The sequence below is a fragment of the Nicotiana tabacum genome, chromosome 10, assembly GCF_000715075.1.
Source record: "Nicotiana tabacum cultivar K326 chromosome 10, ASM71507v2, whole genome shotgun sequence".
In the NCBI taxonomy this organism is placed as follows: domain Eukaryota; kingdom Viridiplantae; phylum Streptophyta; class Magnoliopsida; order Solanales; family Solanaceae; genus Nicotiana; species Nicotiana tabacum.
In genome coordinates this window covers 95104561-95111399 of record NC_134089.1, presented here as the reverse complement: position 1 = coordinate 95111399, position 6839 = coordinate 95104561, and the positions used below count along the sequence as shown (strand labels likewise).

Genomic DNA, 6839 nt, shown 5'->3' with positions numbered 1-6839 from the left:
TTTTTCTTTTTGCATCAGTGTTTCGCTTTGGAGAGTTAGCAGCCATGGTGGTATAGCTTGGGGGAGATGAAGAAGATGGAAGAATATTTTGGCAATTAGGATATAATTATAATTTCAAATATTTTTTATTTTTTACAAAAGGTTAATCACACGTGCCACATTATTATTAGTGCGTGATTACACTTGCTGAGAAAAAAATGGTTAAACACTAAAGAGGTGTGTATTAGACACACTCGGAAAAGGTTGAGTGTGTAAGGTAATTTTTTCTTCCCAAAAGGTGTGTCACAGGGATTTGGTCCATAGTTCCGGGGGTAAACTATGTATTCTGCCTAGATAAAACGTTATTGCCATTGAGGTTGATACTATTTTGGTAACTTTTCTAAGATTTATATTAATTTTGTTAATTTGTTTACTTAGTTCACATAGGAATTAAAGAAAGAGTAGGAAACCTAACTGGTTTAGGATTTTATATTTGCTAATTTATTTGAATATAGGTTTTACAATTTCTACTCAAAGAAGGTTTTGCACCATTATAAATAGGGTGTTACGACCTATTCTTCTTGTGGTTGCCTCCTACCTCTTTCTTTTTCTTGTTTGCTAGATTTCTTCTTAATAGCCATACTTATTAAATTGGGACGTGCGGATTATGGATCAGAAACAGTCGGAGGAAGTAATGGACTACGATCACAGAAAGCTGGGTGACAAGCAGGATCTTTTCTTTTTTGATGAATTAAGCCCTAGAAGTTGTTTCTTTCTTCCACATGGTACTCGAATTTGCAACAGATTACTGGATTTCATAAAGAGTAAGTATTGGAAGAGAGGGTACGAGGAGGTTTGGAGTCCAAATATGTACAGGATGAAGTTGTGGGAAACTTCTGGTCATGCTGCAAAATTCAAGGACAACATGTTTGTGTTTGAGATTGACAAACAAGAATACGCGCTGAAGCCAATGAACTGCCCCGGACATTGTTTAATATTCAATCACCGTGGTCGTTCCTACAGGGAGCTACCACTTCGTCTGGCTGACTTTGGGGTTCTTCACAGGAATGAGATCAGTGGTTCACTTACCGGCTTAACTCGCGTTAGGAAATTTGAGCAGGATGATGCTCACATCTTCTGCAGGGAGTCACAGATTAAGGATGAAGTCAAGGATGTCTTAGATTTCATGAGTTGTGTGTATAAAATATTAGGTTTAACTTTTAAACTGAATTTATCGACAAGGCCTGAAAACTCTATGGGAGACGACGAAACCTGGGAAAAAGCTGAAGGTGCTCTTGTGGAAGCATTGGAGGAATTCGGAAAGCCGTGGGGGAGAAAGGAAGGAGATGGAGCGTTTTACGGTCCGAAAATTGATATCACTGTTTCAGATGCAATGAACAGAGAGTTTCAGTGTGCAACATTGTAGCTTGATTTCCAACTTCCACAAAGATTCGAACTTTCATATAAAGCAGAAGATGGAAGTGACGAGACACCAGTTATGATACATAGAGCTTTACTTGGGTCTGTTGAGCGTATGTTCGCTATCCTTTGTGAGCATTTTGAGGGGAAATGGCCTTTCTGGCTTAGTCCTCGTCAAGCAATGGTCTGCCCTGTTTCCAACAAATCGCAGTCGTACGCGCTTGAGCTCCGGAAGCAGATACATGATGCTGGTTATTATGTCGATGTTGATACAAGCGATAAAACACTCCAGAAAAAGGTACGAGAGGCTCAAGAAGCAAAATATAACTATATTCTTGTTGTTGGAGAAGCAGAAGCCAGAGGTGGGCAGGTGAGTGTTAGAGTGAGAGACAAGCGTGATCATCAAGTCATGACAGTTGGTGACCTCCTCCTTCACCTCAAAGATATGGTTGCATCATTTCAGTAGGAGGTGTTATATTCAAACATTCCAATATATTCAACAGAAAAATCAGTCAATCATAAGAACCCTTTAATCTGGAAGAGTTGAGAGTCTAGCAGAGTTTTTTTTTTTTTTTTTTTTCCTTTGTTTTGTTTGGTACAAACGATAGATCTTTTGTTTCTTGCTTATTTTCATAGTTCTTTTTCATCAGTCTTCTTATCTCTTGTGGTACTCTGTTATCTTGAAGATCCTGTAAGATAATCCCCCGCACCACAAAGTAGGCAATCCAGTAAATAAAAAAGCATTACAATTGAGCTAATCCAGTTCTCTTTCTCATCTTCCACCAAGTATTTATTCAAACGATCCAAAATTGGATACAAGTCATAGTAATAAGAGCGAAAATTTCAGCATATCAGAATAATTCAAGAATGGAGAATCACAATTGCAAATTGCAATATCAAAAGAAGCTCACAAGCACTGTTGTAAATATCTCAGCATATAAAAGAATCACATTTTGCAACTTCACCCTCACATACGCGTTTCATCTTAGCTTTTAGCACTTTCTGCAAGTTAAGTACCACGCAAAAAGATTGAGGCCCATGAGATGTTCATGGAATGTTTACTAGCAAGTCAGTACCTGGAACTAACTTACGATCTGAAAATAACAATGACCCAAACATGGAAGGCTAAAAGCATTCCAAGTACAAAGATTTGATGGAATTTGCAGAGGTAGGATATTGTAATAAGAGTCAAGTACCCTACCCTCTCTTCTTTGTTGTTGTTGCTAACATGGTGATTATAGAACAGGCATCCCAGGAATAAATATGGGCCATCATACACATCATATCAGCATAACGTGTTATAACCATTAAGCCGTGTAATTCTTTTCTGTGCAGTTGATATTGGAACCTAACAAAGTTTAGAAAACGTCTTGCTAAGGATACATAATTCTGGTACCAACATTAGAAAAAGTGAACCAAAACAGTCTCGACTGGGTGCATTATTTCTATGAGAAATTCAAGATTGCCTTACTAATAGCCAGGAAGAAGTACCAGTTCGCCTTTATGTAATTCATATTTTACTAAGTGGTAAAATTTATCATAAGTTTATCAGCAAACATTCAGCTTGCTTTTACCAAACTGTAAAATATGATTCCTTCATAAAACATGCTTCAGACTTTGATTTAAAAGATAACAATACTAACCAATACAGTTAATATATCAACCCGAAGCGCACAGTTCGGCTTTAACTGAGTTTCAGGACGTAAGTGCGCCTCAAACAAATCTTTGACAACAGCGGATGGGGTACCCAGATGCTTCACCCTGATTGATTTTCTCACTGCAAATCCAGTTTCTTGTTGTAACGATCTTCTGCTTCTCGCTTATCCTTACATATCTTTTTCATCAGTCTTCTTATCCCTAGTGGTACTGTCATCTTGAAGATCCTTTAAGATGATCCCCGGCACCACAAAGTTGGCAATCCAGTACATAAAGAGCATTACTGCACTGTCGTCACAATTTTCCAGAAAGGAAACTATAAGCAAACGCATTATCCTGGGGAAAACTGAAGTCACATTGTACTTTATTTTCTCTAATCTAATGCTTGTAAAAGATTTGGTATTCCCATTATCCTATCTTCATATTAGGCTATTATTCTTAGAGGAGTCGAACGATATGAATTTTTCAAATAGAAAAACTTGTAAATAAAAATAATTTAATTTTAAATATATACCACTCCGTTAGTTAAATTTAAAAGTTATTTGAATTCACACTTCAATTAGATGCTTCACTCTATTTCCAATTTCACAATACTTTTGGATGGAAGGAGTTATAATTTAAACAGAGTTCTCGTTTTGTGCAAAGTAAATATATAAGCTTTACGTTGTCATGTTAAGTGTATTCCAAACAACTCGTGATTTAAAGAGGCGGATCTAGGATTTCTAAAACATGGGTGCATCACTAAATAAAGGAGGAAAAAAAGTACTAAGTGGGAATTGCTCCTTGTTCTTTTAGCTAAATAACTCAATATTCAACCAAGTGCACAATTCAGCCTTTGTGGAGCATGGGTGCCAACAGATAATATTAGATTAATTCTAGAAAACACATACATAAAATATCAAGTTTGGCAGAGAGACCATGGGTTCACGTGCCTCCTAAATTACCTATACATCTGCCCCTGCTGGTGAACATGCAGTGAAGACACGAGATGGGTCATTCAGAGGGGAAACACTGTCAACTTCTAGCAGGATAGGTGGATTCCCCATTCTGGTCCTTACGATCTCAAATGTATGGGCCTCTTAACCTAACTGACATCAATATTAAGATTAGCAACTTGTTCAGAATGGCATATGGGATATTCATACTCTATCTTTTACCCTACCCACTGAATTGATCTATGCTGCTATCCAAGAGTGCTTATATTCCTTTAAATAGTGAGCACATGGGTAAACCTATTTGGGGTCTGAACGCTAATGGCTCTTCTCCACAAGTTCTGCATATCACCTTATAGCCCACTGATGAACCACAAACCAAAGATTTTTCTTGTATCTGGAAACTTAGTACACCAAATAAAATTAAATTCTTCCTCTGACTCCTTCACGGATGTCTGCCTACAAATTCCTACCTGCACTCAATTGCTTTAAACATACAAAAGAACTGTTCACAATGCATCACAAGCGATGAAACTATCGGGCATATCTTCTTTGAATGCCCCCAATGCAAAAAAGCTCTGGCTTTCTGTCATCCTCAAGTCATTACATCCCAGCTTAATTGTCCAAACTTTGTTCACCATAAACGATTGGAACAACAATTGGAAGAAGCTAGGAAATATCAGTTACAACAACAATCTCCTATGGAGAGACATCATCCAATTCGGTTTGTGCCACTTATGGTTAACAAGAAATGATAACCGTATCGATAACAACAACAACAACAACAACAACACCTGCGTTATAAATACTACTGAGTACTGTGTCTTCTAACTAACTACATCTCAAGACCTATTAACAAAACCATCATCTATGTCAAATGGGATCCTCCAAAAGAGGCTTCTATAAGCTTAATACCAATGGATCTTTCTTAGGCAATTCAAGTGTAGGAGGGATAGGAATGGTAATCCGTGACCATTAAGGTAATTGGGTAATAGGCTACAAGAAAAGCATCCTTAACACCACTGACACCTTGGCAGAATTAATTGCGCACTAATGCAGGGGCTGAAGATTGCGGTGGAAAATGCCTTACTCCACTAGAAATTTGCACAGATTCAACTGCGGTAATCAGACTACTTAACAATGGACACGAGACTTATAGTTCCATTATTCATGAATGCAGGTCATTGATACACCAACTTGGGCACCCTCTCATAGTGCATAGCTACCGGGAACAAAATAGAGTAGTGGATGCACTTCCTAATCAAGCCGCTACAAGGAAACCTTTTTGATAAAATCAAACTTTTGCTAGTTCCTCCTGTGTTTGCAAACGATCCAGTGCGGGCAGACATTCTAGGAACTACATTTTCAAGGGAAATTTCGAATAGTACTTCTTATGTTTCTGCTAGTTCGTTTCCAGACAATTTGAGGGGAAGCAATACCCCTGCTTGTAATACTGCTACTTAAATCTCCTTTTTGTTTACATATATTATTATCTAGTTAACCAAAGAAAAAAAAGACAATGCTGACATGGTAAATGGGAAGTAGAGAATTACCTACCGCAGCATGTAAAATTGCATTGACAAATCACATTTGCTATATTCTCACTGTATAAGGACAGCCCGGTGCACTAAGCTCCGCTATGCGCGGGTCCGGGGAAGGGCCGGACCACAAAGGTCTATCGTACGGAGTCTTACCCTGCATTTTTGCAAGAGGCTGTTTCCCCGGCTCGAACCCGTAACCTCCTGGTCTTATGGCAACAAATTTACCAGCTATGCCAACGCTCCCCTTCCATATTCTCACTGTATAGTATAACTTAAATCCATCTCAATAAAATATCAGGAGTTGTATGCAGTTCAAACTTCAAAATCGGAAGACAAAGATGAATTAAAACAAACCTTGTCTGTAGCAAAACTGACAAGTCTCTCGGTGAATTAGCCGCAGCTATGAAAAAGTAGGAGGAGGAGGACGACATAGATATATCTTCTACAGCCCTAAGCGGAGCAATTAACAGTCTCCTTTTTTGTCCCTTTAGAAAGCCAGTATGTTGGTTGTTTGGAAAACAAGACAATATAGCATTATAATAATGCGGCTGCTGCTCCAGTAAGCAATGAGCTGCTGGTTTTGATTTACGGTGCTGGCATTTGTATTTGCTGCTTGAATGTTTAGGTAAGATTGGAGAGTTAAGGCTGAGGCACTTCATTTTGGTGCAAAATTGAAGTCCTTTTTTATTCCATTAAGTGAGTGCAATTTAACAAGGAATATCTATTTCTTTTTTCTTTTCTTTTTTTTGATATGGATAAGGTTTCAAACGAGAGAAGAGGAGAAAAATTTCTGATGACGGATAGAGGGATTTATTTGTGGAAATCATGGGTAAAATGAATTATAACCGCTTTCAAAATAATTATAGAAAAATATAAAGTATATATTTTGTATATATACACATTCTGTATATTATATACAAATATTATACAAAGTTTATATACTTTTTCGGTTACCGCTCCGCTTAAAAGTGAAAAAAGCCCAAATTATGGAGGGCTTTAATTTGGGTCTAAGGTAGGGTTGTCTAAGGGGAGGGTACTGGGATATTAAGGGTTAAGGGTACGGGAGGGTACTGAGATATTAAGGTACTTTTCTTAAGTTTTTTAAAATATATATATATATATATACCACTAGGCAGCATGCCTAGTGGCTAATATATATATATATTTGGACATTTTATAAGACTTGCAAGTCTTATAAAATGTCCAAATAAATCTAAAATATGTAATCTACTACTATCTAGTATAGTAGATGATAAAATCAAAACTAATGATCTAGCTATTACATATATGAAGGATGTACACTTCCATAAGC

General features: G+C 37.4%; 1 long non-coding RNA gene and 1 pseudogene across 1 annotated transcript; one reads left to right on the top strand and one right to left on the bottom strand.

Moving 5' to 3' along the window:
* Window positions 1-522: 522 nt before the first annotated feature.
* Window positions 523-1995, top strand: LOC107803205 (threonine--tRNA ligase, mitochondrial 1-like; annotated as a pseudogene).
* An 852-nt stretch (window positions 1996-2847) lies between these two features.
* On the bottom strand, window positions 2848-6208 carry LOC107803206 (uncharacterized). The gene is made up of 2 exons (XR_012695644.1): window positions 5882-6208; window positions 2848-3342 (listed from the first exon to the last, which is right to left on the bottom strand). It is a non-coding gene; the product is annotated as an uncharacterized LOC107803206 (long non-coding RNA).
* Between the last annotated feature and the right edge of the window lie 631 nt (window positions 6209-6839).